At 41.2% G+C, this 15,429-nt stretch overlaps 1 non-coding gene across 1 annotated transcript; it reads left to right on the top strand.

The window, feature by feature from the left end:
* Nucleotides 1-5,355: 5,355 nt before the first annotated feature.
* Nucleotides 5,356-5,462, top strand: LOC111562022. Its single transcript, XR_002745083.1, has one exon. It is a non-coding gene; the product is annotated as a U6 spliceosomal RNA (small nuclear RNA).
* Nucleotides 5,463-15,429: the final 9,967 nt, after the last annotated feature.

Below are 15,429 nucleotides of genomic sequence, written 5' to 3' on the forward strand. Positions count from 1 at the left end.
ACCTATAAAATGGGAATATTATTAATTCTTTGAGATCATCTTCGTAGCTTACTTAGCAGTTCCTAGTTCTTATTATACATTAGAATGTTAGCTATTGTTGCTATAATTCTTCCTTGCTCCTAGATTAATTGTAATACCCACAACAATGTGTCGCTGTTTCAAGACTTCAGGCTTTTGTTCAAGTATGAAGAATCCGTTCCCTCCTAGTTGGCCTAGAGAAAGTATCTTTAAGGACTCAGCTGAAGCATGACTTCCTCTGAAACTGTTCCTGACCTTGGCTCATCCCCAGAATTCCTCTGAAGCTGTTCTGGCTTTTGCTCATCCCCAGAATTTACCATTCCCTCCTTTGTGCCCAAACAATATCCTGATAGCGAAAAGCTATACAAAATATCTAAGCTATTTTACGCGTTTACATGACTGCTGCTTCTTGATAGACTTTCTGGAAAGTAAGGTTTGGGTTACTTCCATCTCTGTATCCCCAAGACACAACAGAGCACCCGCTATAAAATATCAGGCATATAATAAATATATTTTGTCCCCTTTCTGCCCCCATCTCCATTCCCCCATCCTATTAACTCCCTTGGATGTTATAGCAGAGTAAGAAATGGGAATGTGCTGTGTCATGCTGGTTGAGCATCTCAAAGTGTTTTGGCATTTATCCTACATTGCAACAGTAGTGATTTTTTATTGGTTTTTTTTTTTTTTTTCCCCTTCTCTGCCTGAGGCTGAACAATTATTTGGCCATTATTCATTTCCTTCCAGAGGCGCAGGGGAGACATAGAAGTTCAGAGCTTAATAGTGGATGGTTATTGGGGCACCTGGGTGGTTCAGTCAATTAAGCCTCCGACTTGGGCTCAGGCCATGATCTCAAGGTTCGTGAGTTCCAGCCCAGCTCCAGCTCTGTGCTGATGGCTCGGAGTCTGGACCCTGCTTGGGATTCTGTGTCTCCCTCTCTGTTCCTCCCCTGCTCGCACTCTGTCTCTCTCTCAAAAATAAATAAAGACTTAAAAAAATATATAGTGGATGGTTATTGCTATAGGCAGTTAAACCAACAACACACAGTCCTACTTCAGCCAGAATAAAAAATGACCATTTATTGTATCTAGCCCTGGGCTAGGCACTTAGGTTTACTTGGGTCATTCAAGAACCAAAAGAGTTATGCTGGCCCAAATAAATCTTAACAGCCTATCCCCATGGAGATAAAAAACTGAGGGGCTCCTGGGTGACTCAGCTGGTTAAGCGACTGACTCTTGGTTTCAGCTCAGGTCGTTATCTCATGGTTTGTGAGCCCCCCACAGGGGGCTGCGTGCTGACAGTGTGGAGCCTGCTTGGGATTCTTTCTCTCCCTCTCTCTGTTCCCCTCCCCTGCTTGTGCTGTCTCTTTCTTAAAAATAAATAAATAAACTTTAAGTATACAAAAAAATAAAAATAAAAGAACCTGAAATACCAGGACAGAGTTCTGAAAAGAGAAAAAAATCTGTTGAACACTTGCCTAAGCAAGTGACTATGGAATCTCTTTCCTGAGAACAGCAAAGACTTGGAAATGGGAGCAAGGAGTCTTTCTTCTTTATCCTTCTACAGTACCTAATATATACCTCTAGCTCTAAGTTTACACATGATTGTTTTGTCCTTCCTTATTTAACAGTGGTCTGGGAAGGATTTTACTGGTTTTATTTATCTTGTAGTATCAGAACCTAGCAGAGTAACTGGCATAGGAGGAATGCTTAATTTTGAAATATACTTAAGATTTTTGAGGGGCGCCTGGGTGGCTCAGTTGGTTAAGCATCTGACTTCAGCTCAGGTCACGATCTCGCGATCTCACGGTCTATGAGTTCGAGCCCCGCATGGGGCTCTGGGCTGATGGCTCAGAGCCTGGAGCCTGCTTCCAATTCTGTGTCTCCCTCTCTCTCTCTGCTCCTCCCCCGTTCATGCTCTGTCTCTCTCTCTGTGTCTCAAAAATAAATAAACATTAAAAAAAATATTTTTTTAAAAAAAGATTTTTGAGATGTAAGGGTGCCTGGGTAGCTCAGTTGGTTGAGCCTCTGATTTCGGCTCAGGTCATGATGGCATGGCTTGTGAGTTGGAGCCCCATGTCAGGCTCTGTGCTGATGGCTCAGGGCCTGGAGGCTGCTTCAGATTCTGTCTCTCTCTCTCTCTCTGCCCCTCCCCCACTCATGCTCTGTCTCTCAAAAATAAATAAACATTAAAAAATTTTTTTTAAATATTTTTGAGATGTGAAGTTAACTTATTTGAACTATGTTTTAGGAAGATAACTCTAGCAGCTGTGTGATATGAAAAATAATGACTGGGAGACAAGAAGCAGAGACCCACAAGAGAAGTCTCAGAACTGTAATATGACATTGGCAGCAAGATGGGATGAAGGAAAGAAATATTTCTACAGGCCTTGTATTGGATTTAGGGTGGGAAGAAAGAGGAAGTTCAATTCTTCAATCTGATGCCTTGGTTTCTTATCTTGGTGACAAAGGAGAAATGTCATGGGGCGGTGCCTGGGTAGCTTAGTCGGTTAAGCAGCTGACCATGATTCATGAGTTCGAGCCCCTTGTCAGGCTCTGTGCTGACAGCTCAGAGCCTGGAGCCTGCCTCAGATTCTGTGTCTCCCTCTCTCTCTGCCCCTCCCCCACTCATCCTTGTTCTCTCTCTCTCTCTCTCTCTCTCTCTCAGAAATAAATACAACATTAAAAAAATTTTCAAGGGGCGCCTGGGTGGCGCAGTCGGTTAAGCGTCCAACTTCAGCCAGGTCACGATCTTGCGGTCCGTGAGTTCGAGCCCAGCGTAGGGCTCTGGGCTGATGGCTAGGAACCTGGAGCCTGTTTCCGATTCTGTGTCTCCCTCTCTCTCTGCCCCTCCCCCGTTCATGCTCTGTCTCTCTCTGTCCCAAAAATAAATAAACGTTGAAAAAAAAAATTTTTTTTAATAAAAAATAAAAAATAAAAAAATTTTCAAAGGAGTAATGTCATTTACCTGTGACATAGGAGATACTAGAGGAGAAGCAGATTTGAGGTTAAAAATAATAACAAACAAGGGCGCCTGGGTGGCTCAGGCCATTGAGCACCCAACTTTAGCTCAGGTAGTGAGTGATCTTGCAGTTTGTGAGTTTGAGCCCCATATCGGGCACCCTGCTGTCTGCTGTCAGCCTGGGACTGTCAGCGCAGAGCCCTCTTCAGATCCTTTGTCCTCCTCTCTCCCTCTGCCCCTCCCCTGCTTGTGCTCTCTCCTTCTCAAAAAGTAAATAAAACTTTAAAAAATAAAGACATTCATTGAGTATTGTTTTACAGACAAAATACCTGATGCCTAAAGAATTTAAGTAAATTGTCCAAAGTCACAGCTAAGAAGTGTTGGGCCAGGCAGCAGAACCATCATGTACAATATGCAAATGTGACATTTATATAGACTATAATGTAAATGGTGCCCCCTGGAGTTGTGCCTTACTGTGGTCTGGCCAGGCTTTGTGACTCTGGAGTCCACCCTATTACTATACTGACTCCTTTCTTTTTTATTTTATTTTATTTTATTATTTTTTATTTAAATCCAAGTTAGTTAACATATAGTGTAATAATGTTTTCAGTAGAATTTAATGATTCGTTGACTCCTTTCTTTTTGAAACTTTTTTTTTTTCAACGTTTGTTTATTTTTGGGACAGAGAGAGACAGAGCATGAACGGGGGAGGGGCAGAGAGAGAGGGAGACACAGAATCGGAAACAGGCTCCAGGCTCTGAGCCATCAGCCCAGAGCCCGACGCGGGGCTCGAACTCACGGACCGCGAGATCGTGACCTGGCTGAAGTCAGACGCTTAACCGACTGCGCCACCCAGGCGCCCCCGTTGACTCCTTTCTTAATGGAGAAGGTAAGCAGTTTGGTTTGAGGTAAACGACACTAAGATGCTCTTCAGACATCCAAGTAGAGTTGTCCAGAGTTCACCACTGGAGATATAGATTTGAGAATTAGCAGCACAAAGGTTTCGTTATGTATTTATTATTCTTCTATTTACAGGAGGCCTATACTTTGCTAGACATGCAAAGATGAATAAGACACCATGTACTGAGGTGTTGAAAGATCACTAAAGAGTTAGTTAAGGAGGAAAAAAGTGAAGGACGAGTTCCAAGCAGAGAAAACAGTAAAAGAAGTGGGAAAAAATACAATGTGTATGGGGAAGTACAAAAAGTTCAATATTAGCAGAATGTAAATGCCAAAGACTAGAATGTAGAGACAAAAAACACAGAGATTGGTTATGATGTATCTCATAAGCCAGGATTCTAATTTTATGGGTAAAATTAAAGTGGAAGTATAGAAAGAAATTCAGAGTTTTAAATAAGAGAGTGACCACATTGGGTTGCATTATTGATCATTCTGGCAGCTGTAGAGAGAACAGATTTAGGGGACCAAGAAGATATGGGGTAGGGAGACAAATAAGGAAGCTATTGCCATGACCAGGGAAAAGAGGTGGAGAGCCTAAATGAAGGCAGTAGTGCAGAACATGGAGAGATGGGATTCGAGGGCAGTAAGCAAATTCTGGGCATCAGATATGGGAACTGAAAGTTAGGAATCAAGGAGGAGTCTCAGGGGAATTAGGTGAAGTGTGGTGTGCCTCACAGACATGCAGTGAAACAGAGTTTGGAGGAGATGATAAAGACCTCACTTTGGGGTATGTTGAATTTAGCATTCCAAGGGGGAGATGACCAGTAGGAAGCTAGAAATGTGGAAACTTGTGCCTATCTTATTCATCACATTATAACCCTAATGCTTAGCAGCATGGTCCATAGCACACGATAGATATAATAGGTATTTTTAAAATACATTAATGAGGGGCGCCTGGGTGGCACAGTCGGTTAAGCGTCCGACTTCAGCCAGGTCACGATCTCGCGGTCCGTGAGTTCGAGCCCCGCATCAGGCTCTGGGCTGATGGCTCAGAGCCTGGAGCCTGTTTCCGATTCTGTGTCTCCCTCTTTCTCTGCCCCTCCCCCGTTCATGCTCTGTCTCTCTCTCTCTCCCAAAAATAAACGTTGAAAAAAAAAATTAAAAAATAAAATAAAATACATTAATGAATTATATGTGTTACAATAACAAGGATACTTAAAACTGTGAGAGTAAATGAAAACCTGTAGAAGGAGGTAAGCCAAGACCAGGACTTCTGAGAATTTCTATGAGAATAGGAGGAAGGACAAAGTCATTAAGAGCAACTTAAAAAGAATAGCATTTTGTGGCTGAAGGGTCATTCATAAAGATGGGCTGTTTCTACCAATAATAATTTCCTTTGGTCCCCACCATCAGCACTGAAGTTTCCTACACCTGGGAAAGGGTAACAACAAAATGGAATGGTTTAAAAAGTCAAATAGTGTGCTTGCTTCGGCAGTACATATACTAAAATTGGAACAATACAGAGAAGATTAGCATGGCCCCTGCGCAAGGATGACACGCAAATTCGTGAAGCGTTCCATATTTAAAAAAAAAAAAAATCAAATAGTATACAGACAAGCTGCCACCTGTGAAATTTACTAAGTTTTCTCCAAACTCTTTTAAATGAAAAAAAAAATACATATATATCTCTTACTAAGTCGCTGGTTGCTGAAGGCATTAGATAGAACTTTGTTAGGAAGAATTGCTTGGTGTCATGGCAGCAACTGAGAAAATGCTTGCATGAATCATATTTTGCTTCATTTCTTAGAAGTGAGGCCCTTAAATTTTTTCTCTGCCAATTCAAGTAAGTATGGCTCTTTGCTGGGCGAAGCATTGGTTTCCAGTCCAGTTCTTCAGAAGATCTGGCTCCCTCGACCTAGTAGGTTAAAGTAGTTTTCTCAAATATTAGTAATTTTAGTAATATGAAGTTCCTTGTGAAAGGAAAAATATTCTTTTTTTTTTTCAACGTTTATTATTTTTGGGACAGAGAGAGACAGAGCATGAACGGGGGAGGGGCAGAGAGAGAGAGAGAGACACAGAATCGGAAACAGGCTCCAGGCTCTGAGCCATCAGCCCAGAGCCCGACGTGGGGCTCGAACTCACGGACCGCGAGATCGTGACCTGGCTGAAGTCGGACGCTTAACCGACTGCGCCACCCAGGTGCCCCAAAAGGAAAAATATTCTTGAGGAAGTCCAAAGTTGGCTTCATTTCTCAAATTTAATTATTTAACTTTTATTACTTTTATTTCATTTTTTTCAGACTATGTAGTATTTTACTTTTTAAAATATATTTTTTAAAACATTATTTACTTATTTATTTTAAAATGTTTTTAATGTTTTTATTTATTTTTGAGACAGAGAGAGACAGACCATGAGCAGGGGAGGGGCAAAGAGAGAGGGAGACACAGAATCTGAAGCAGGCTCCAGGCTCTGAGCTGTCATCACAGAGGCTGATGTGGGGCTCGAACCCAGAGACTGTGAGATCATGACCTGAGCTGAAGTCAGACGCTTAACTGACTGAGCTACCCAGGTGCCCCATTTACTTATTTATTTTAGAGAAAGAGTGTGAGCGGGGAGAGGGGCAGCGGGAGAGGGAGAGAATCCTTTTTTTTTTTTAATGTTTATTTATATTTGAGAGAGAGAGAGAGCAGGGGAAGGGGCAGAGAGAGATTGAGACAATCTGAAGCAGGGTCCAGGCTCTGAGCTGTCAGCACAGAGCCAGATGTGGGGCTGGAAATCACAAACCGTGAGATCATGACCTGAGCTGAAATCAAGAGTCAGACACTTGACTGAGCCACCCAGGCACCCCAGACTCTGTAATACTTTAATAAGTTGCTCCAGAATGCAATATTGAAAATTATTTGCTTACTAATTTAAAATACTGTTGAATGGAAATGTTTTCCTTAATTACTACTATCTGGCTGCTAAGGAACTATTGCAAGTTAAAATATTCAAGATGAGACTCCTCAAGCAATACTCTCCACAAATATCATCCTAATGCTATAGTGCATCTCCTTCGGGGGTCTGCATACCTATACTGCCTACACCTTGCAATGGTGTCTCGATTCTCCCACCACCTTTCTCCCTTTAAGCTAGCGTGAGACACTTGTTCATGAGGTGTTCTTTGACATCATCTGGCCATCACTTAACAAAGCATTAGTTACTGATTAATGAACAGCCTTTGCCCCTTCTTCATAGCTAACTAGATACACCAGGTAAGGGGATTCAGTAGGAGTATAAAGCAGATGCCCTGCAACAGTGATCATTTTAACATTAGGAGTTGCTAAACTAATAACAGCCTGCAATCAACTTATAAACCATTACAGTTAAACCTATAAACCATTAAAATTAAACCTATAAACATTAAAGCTAAATGCTTTCTTGTAATTGTAATAACCAATGAAATCATGGAAATCAAAATCATAGAGCAGCATTCAGTTATGATCACATCCAGATGATTCAGAACATGTTTATTTTTATTTTTTTAATTATCACTAAAAGAAAAACATTACATTTAACAGTTCTCAGAGAACACATGAATCCTTAAATTTATAAGAATTGAATTTATAAAATTATATTTAGGACACATAAAGACCTACAGATAACCCAGTTGAGAAAAACTACTATCAAGGATGTTTTTTAGAATTGAACACAGCTGTAAGTAACAGTTTAAACTCAAGTAACAAGCTTAACCAAATAGGGGATTAATTTTTCCCATTGAACAAGTAAGTAGTCCAAGGCTCTTACAGTGATTCCATGCTGCTATGAGGGAACCAGACTTCTTTTAACTTTCTGTACCTAAATTCCTAGCATGTAATTTTTATTCTTACGATTACCTTATACTAACAAAATGTCTGCTCTACTTCCAACAATACACCTGTATTCCAAGGAGAAGGAAGAGGCAGCCAGAGGGGGGTGGGGACTATAATAAGGAAGCAAAGCACTCCCAGAATCTCTCAGTTGAAATATCTCCTACAACTATGTCACATGGCTGCTCCTAGCTGTGAGGGAGGCTGGAAATGTGTCTACTAGTTAGGTATATTACCACTCCTAACAAAATTGAGATTCTGTTAGAAAGAAAGGAAGAGAGAAGGACATTGGATAAACTAGATTGACCTTGATGGACTTTGAAAGGAAAAACTTGGGATTCTGAATGTGACCATGCAAGCATGTTGAAATGCTAGAAAAAAAAAAAAAGAGCTTCAGTTACTATTTTTATCTTCTACCCTTGACAGAAATGGCAACTTGTTTTACTAAACTTGCCTTATATTTATACGGACCTCTGTGTCATAGAACTTTAGGGGGTGATATTCACTTTATGTGTTCCATGAATAGTGCCCCTGGAATTGGGTAACACAGCAACACTATTTGTAGTAATGCTTTTGGTATTGCAGACCTTTCATGAAGTGATATAAAATTCTTGGTTACATGCATGATTAAATATTTATTTATGCACAATTATGTCCTCAAAAAAATATAGAGCCCTAGACCCTCAAAGTTGGAAGGAACCACAGTTAAATAATTTAAAATGAATTTGCCACCATGTGCCATGTACTCTTCCATGCCCTGTCCTCTGTGCCCTATACTTACTAAACATGGAGCTTAACACCCAACCTTCTACCCATTTCCAGAATCCCTTCTTCAGTAGGCCTAACAGTCACTTGGTTTTGGCTTGCACACTTCCATGATAACTGACTTGCAGGTGTTCCTGTTGGTGCTCTCTAGGTTATCTGTGACCCCTAGAAGGGGGCAACAATTCAGATGCATAAAACCACTATAGTATTACTCACATAGAATACAGTGGAACTGTCTCCCTACCTTTGCTTACTCACCAAGTGTCGGGGTAGTTTGTTACACAAACATAGATAACTGAGATCTCATGTAACTCCCCTCAGCCTCAGTTTTCTTCTCATGAAAATGGTATGACAGCACTATCTGTGGCACAGAGTAAGTGCTTAGTAATAATCATTCTTATGATCATCATCGTTATCATTATAATCTGTATCAAAATTTGTTGTCTTGCCTCCAATCCATCATTTGAATCCATCAAAATATTAATGAATTTAAAATTGTTGTCTTTTTTTTTTTAAGACAGAGCATGAATGGGGGAGGGGCAGAGCGAGAGGGAGACGAGAATCTCAACCAGGCTCTGCATGGTCAGCGTGGAGCCTGAGGCAGGGCTCAAACCCACAAATCCATGAGATCATAACCTGAGCTGAAACCAATAGTCAGACATTCAACCAACTGAGCTACCCAGGCACTCCCCAAAATTAATGAATTTAAATAGCTCCTTACCTAATCTTCAGTTGAACTTGTTTCTGAGACTACATTGACTTCCACCCATTTCTGGTTTTATTTCTACAAATCTGACATCCCAATTCATACATTTTCAATAACTCCAACTTTAAATTCAAGTATGATTTGGTATTTGGTATTTTTCTGTCATTGTCCTGTTTTATAATGAACTGCTATTTATATTTTAAAAAGGTACATATTTAAGATATTAAACTCAATTTTAGACTCCAGTTTTCACCCTCTCACACCTAACTAGAAAAATAAAGTGTTGATTTTTCTTCTCTTCCTCCATCTTCCTTCTCCCCAATTTTAGGAGAACTAGAATGAATGCACAGATACAGTTGAAAACAGAGCAGTAAAGGGGAAGTCCACCATGACATATCAATAAGCTAGACTAACAGCAAGCTTGCAGACTATGCTTATACAATTAAAGTAGGCTTTTACTTTTAGCCACTTGATACCTCAGGGACTACTGCTCAAATCCTTTTTTTACTGCCCCCCCCCCAACCAAATCCTTATACACATAAGCTTTTATCAGTTATTCCATCAGCATCAGTGCTATCAACATTTTGAGTCTGATGATTCTTTTTTTTTTAATTTTTTATAACGTTTATTTATTTTTGAGACAGAGAGAGACAGAGCATGAACAGGGGAAGGTCAGAGAGAGAGGGAGACACAGAATCTGAAACAGTCTCCAGGCTCTGAGCTGTCAGCACAGAGCCCGACGCGGGGCTCAAACTCACGGACAGCTCATGACCTGAGCTGAAGTCAGACGCTTAACCCACTGAGCCACCCAGGTGCCCCTGAGTCTGATAATTCTTTGTTGGGAGGGTGGAGGGTTGTTCAATGCATAATAGGATATTTAACAATACTTTGTCCTCTAGATGCCAGTAGCAACCCTCCCACCCCCACACACATTACCAAAATGTGCCCTGGGGGACAAAATTTCCCCAGGTTGAGCTAGAGAAAATCAAATAAATGACTTGAGGACTCATAGCCTATATAGCCTTCTGGCCCATTTGTCCTGGCTGGTAGGGTCTTCTCTGCCTGGAAGCAGGAAAAGTAAAATGTACCTCTTTCATGTATTCATACTTTACTTCCAAATATCTTGGCCAAAGCTTCCAGAAGAGTGCCTTCACTGTCAGAAGTACTGCAATTAGGTGAGTAATGATGTTGAGACTAGAAAAGCTCACACCCATTGTAATGACTCTGGCTTGCTCTTCTCAGGGCCACTCTGCCATTGACAGATGGGAAAGAAAGGGAGACAAAGGACAAAAGGCTCTGAGAAATCACACAGATGGAAAAGAAGAGCTTTACCTCTGGGCAAGAAGGCTTTACTGATTCATTCCCAGCCTTAACCACACCTTTAACCACAAGCTGGGTTCCTGCCTTTCATGGCACCCTTAGTCATGTTCTCTTAGCCCTCTGCAAGCTGTAATTCTGCAACTAGAGGTATCTCTGTATTCTCTCCTTCCTCCTTCCACAGAGGAACATCAGGGCTGACAAGTAGACCCTAATCTGAGAACTCTAAGACCAGAGTGGGATAGGAGTCAGGGCCATCTCATATGGTTGAACAGTTTGGGCAACTGACCAAAGAGGCTAATGGAAGTCTGGTAACCTGCCCCTAACCAGATCATCATGTATGGTTTGCCAAGCTAGGATAAACGGCCTTTTCTAATTCTGAAGTAATACGGAATAAAAAATTCTGTACATGCTATAAACCAGGTTTTTTTTCCCTTAACGTCTTCTCCTCAACTTAAACAGACCCATTTCCCCAGCCATTCCTTATGTGAAGTAATTTCCAACCCCCTTGCTGATATCTCCCCAGAGCACTGAACTTAGCGTAATGTTCAGCATAATATTCCTTATCCTGACACACAGGCCTTCCACCATCTGACATCTTGTCTCTCCTCCCTCACATACACCTCATATTGCTCTAACCATAAAGCACTGACTGAAATCCCTGAGTGTACCATAATGTTACAGATCTCCCACATTCTGTTCACAGATTCTTATTTGCCTAACTCTTGCTTATCTCTCAAAACTGGGTTCAAGTATCACCATTCTGGGACACCTTTCCTGACAAGCTCCCCATTCCTAATCTGATTTTCAGTGCTCCTTTCTCTGTATTTCCACCATACCCTGTGTTTATTTCTATCACAAATAGCACTTATCACGTAGTTCTATAATTATTATTTCTTTTTCCCACCCTCCCCCACCATGGACCATGATTTTAGTAAGTTAAGGATATGATAGTAGCAAGTACCCCATAGCATCAAAGAGAAAACAGATTGAGAACCATTGCACTGGACTGTCAATTCCTCGAGGGCAGGGTCACATCTTTACCTCTGCATCTCCAGCAGTCCAGTACGTGGCCTGAAAGCAGATGATGCTCAGTGAATGTGGAATAAATGCAAGAATGCCTCAGGCAGAAGGGAATTGCTCTCAGGTGACTAGCCACATATTTAGTGCTTATTTTTTAGTGTCATGAGGATGCAAAGGGGACCAAGATGGAGCCAGAAAGCTGATTGAATCTTGCCATCACCCCATTCACCTATATCCGTCACAAGTGTGCAAGTTCCTTATTCATGTCAACAGAGAAAGTGTTGAACAGGTAGGTATCTGCTGAGTTAATCAATGCCACAATTTTCCCACTTTCAAGAACTGAGGTTCCTGCACCTTCCACCATAAGCTAGCAAGGAGGTTGAACATAAAACAAAAAACAGCCCTCTCATGTATTTAATATTACTAAGTTCCTTGAGAGACAGAGAGCATTATGAGTCAGCCTCACTGAAAACTGAGCCAACCATAGCCATTCTGATCTGGATGGTGGCCCAGAACTGCTGACAGGAGTGGAACTAATCTGAGCCTGAGAATTGCACTGTGACTTCTGTCCTCCTCCTCTCTGTGGGGTGGGGGAGGGCGGGAAGAAAAAGGCATTTTTTTTAAGAGTGTACGAAGTGGGATTCTGGCACCTTAGGTGGGAAAAACCAGTGTGGAGACTTTCTCTGGAGAATGTTTTTGATCAGTAAGTGTTGTGCACTGGATTTACTACTTCAATCCCTAGAGGATTTCCAGACAGGGCCCAACCTGGGAGTTCCAGAGCTCTAATTAGCTACTAATTGGTCATTTAAGTAGTAATAGTTTGTCCAATGTTCAGATCCTGAAATATAGTGAAGAAATTATTTTGCTTCCTAAGATCTTACTGGAAACCTAGGCTTACATGAAGCTTCGTGTTTATCAAGCACCTCCTACTGTATTATGGAGGACCCTGAAATCTTATGATCCTCTTGCCCCTCAGAAATGGACTCAAATATCTCTCCTCTAATAGAACACGACCAAGACAAATGTTCTGGCTAAAGCTGGTCTATAATTAAAATGACAGCCTTACAGCAAAGACTTATCTGCTAGATTCCCTAGAAAAATGAAATCAGATTTCCAAAGCCTAGCACTAGCAGAGCTCAGAGAAGTCACCTTCTTACTCTAACAAAGTAGGAAGGGCACCAGTAAGCACCCAGGGCTTTAACTTTGACCCACATTCTGCCCAGAGAAGGAAATCTGGGCTTCAGTGCAGGGATCTGGATCCTGGGCTCTGTCATGGCTGTGACAGGGCTGGAGAAGAAATCCCCACCCCCACCCTCCCTTGACTCTGGGCCAGCCTCCTCCTTCATTATGCACAACCTTGATCCAGGAGCAGACTGGCACCCTGGCCTTTGAAGCACTAGGACTTTGATCTCTGGAGCTGAATGAGCTAAATACACCTAGTGCCAAACCTGCTTTTGATAACCTTTTTTTTTTTTTTTTTTTTCCAATTTTTTTTTTTCAACGTTCATTTATTTTTGGGACAGAGAGAGACAGAGCATGAACGGGGGAGGGGCAGAGAGAGAGGGAGACACAGAATCGGAAACAGGCTCCAGGCTCCTAGCCATCAGCCCAGAGCCTGACGCGGGGCTCGAACTCACGGACCGCGAGATCGTGACCTGGCTGAATTCGGACGCTTAACCGACCGCGCCACCCAGGCGCCCCTAATGCTTATTTATTTCTTTTTGAGAGAGAGGGAAAGAGCATGAGTTGGGGGAGGGGCTGAGAGAGAGAGAGAGAGAGAGAGAGAGAGAGAGAGAGAGAGACACTCTCAGGCAGGCTCCACTTTATCAGCACAGAGTCCAGTGCAGGGCTTGAAGAAACCATGAGATCATGATCTGAGCTGAAATCAAGAGTTGGATGCTTAACTGACTGAGCCACCCAGGGGCCCTGGTAACCTCCTGTTTTTCCCCCCACTTAACAATGTATCATATACATTTTTCCACTACAACACTTACAGATCTACTTTCTCCTTGGGGCTATATTGTTTTTATTGTATGGATATACAATAATTTATTTTGCCAATTCCCTTCTTATGAACATTTGGGTAATTTTTCTCTCCTTTAAACAACACAGTAAATATCCTGGTTGCTTTTTTTTATTATTTCCTTTGACGAAATTCCTTAAAATTGCTGGATCAGAAGTGATGCACATTTAAAATTTTAATATATATTACCAAATTACCCTGTAGAAAGATTATACTATTTTGGGGGCATCTAGGTGGCTCAGTTGGTTAAGTGTAGACTCTTATTTTGACTCAGGTCATGATCTCACAGTTCATGAGTTTCAGCCCCGCATTGGGCTCTGCACTGACAGTGCACAGCCTACTTGGGATTCTCCCTCTCACTCTCTCTCTCTCAAAATAAATAAATAAACAGAAAGAAAGAAAGAAAGAAAGAAAGAAAGAAAGAAAGAAAGAAAGAAAGAAAGAAAGAAAGAAAGAAAGAAAGAAAGAAAGGAAGAAAGGAAGGAAGAAAGAAAGGATTGTACTGTTTTGCATTCCCATCAACAGTATATGAGTAGATCCCTTTTTCATATTGTCCCTAACACTGGGGCTTGATCTTTTTAATTTTATCAACCTCATGGGGAAAATGATTTGTATGGGGAAAATTATTTTTATTAGTATATTTGAATAACACTTTTATTGCCATTTTTCTTTTTTTCTATTGAGAACTACTTGTGAAGAACTTTGCATATTTTTTCAAAATATTTCTTTTTCTTAATTTTATAGCAATTCCTTACAAAGTAAGCTTTGAACTCTTTAATCATTAAATATTACAATCTTTTCCTACTTTGTTATTTGTCTTTTAATCTTGCTTATGCTGGTTTTGCTGTGCAATTTTCACTTTTATCTAGTGAAAACTGTCAATAGTTTCCTTTACACTTTCTAACTTTGGTTGTAAAGTTAAGAAAGGCCTTTTCTACCCCGAAGATTATGCAAATATTCTTCTGTTTCTTCTTTTAGCATTCTGTTTGTTGTTTAATATTCAAACCTTTAAACCTTCTGAAATCTGCCTTTATGTATAGTATGAAGTAGGAGTTGAACTTTTTTTTCTCAAATGGTTAGTCAATTATCCAGACATTAAAAATTTTTTTTTCTAAATGCTTATTTATTTTGAGAGAGGGAGAGAGAGCATATGAGCACACACAAGGAAGTGAGGGGCAGAGAGAGAGGGAGAGTGAGAATCCCAAGCAGGCTCTGCACTGTCAGCACAGAGCCCAACATGGGGCTCAGTCTCACGAACCGTGAGCTCATGACATGAGCGAAGACCAAGAGTTGGACACTCAACCAACTGAGACACCCAGGTGCCCCTATCCAGACATTTTAATGTTATATATAAGTCTCTTTATGAATTGACCTTATCCTACCTCTCCAATTTCATCTCCCACTTTTCTGCCTGGAATTTTATGCCCCCTTCTTATCAAACCATAGATCATTTCTGGAATGTAACACCCTGCTTTATTCCTCCACAATTTGGCACATTAGTTTCTCTACCTACAATACCCTTCCCCAGCTCCCTTTAATTCCCTGATCAACAACTGTTTATCCTTCCAGAATATTCCTGGCACATGGCAGGTATCATTAAATGCTGGTCAATTGAATGAATATATCAATCACTTCTACCCACTTTTAGCACAGAGTGGGTCTGTGGGTGATATGTGCAATGGAAGGATGTAAAATTGGGAAGTGAAGTTGACAGGGGAAATCCGCACTGCCATATGATTTAGGCTGTCAGCTTCCTGCTGTGGTTCTGCTCTTGCTTGCCAGACCTGCTCACATCACTCCTTCCTCTTCCCCTCCCTTTTCCAGTCCCAGACCAATAGGTTGCATTGGTTGGCATTCAGTTGGCTGCAGCC

Source organism: Felis catus, chromosome C1 (assembly GCF_018350175.1).
Source record: "Felis catus isolate Fca126 chromosome C1, F.catus_Fca126_mat1.0, whole genome shotgun sequence".
Classification (NCBI taxonomy): Eukaryota; Metazoa; Chordata; class Mammalia; order Carnivora; family Felidae; genus Felis; species Felis catus.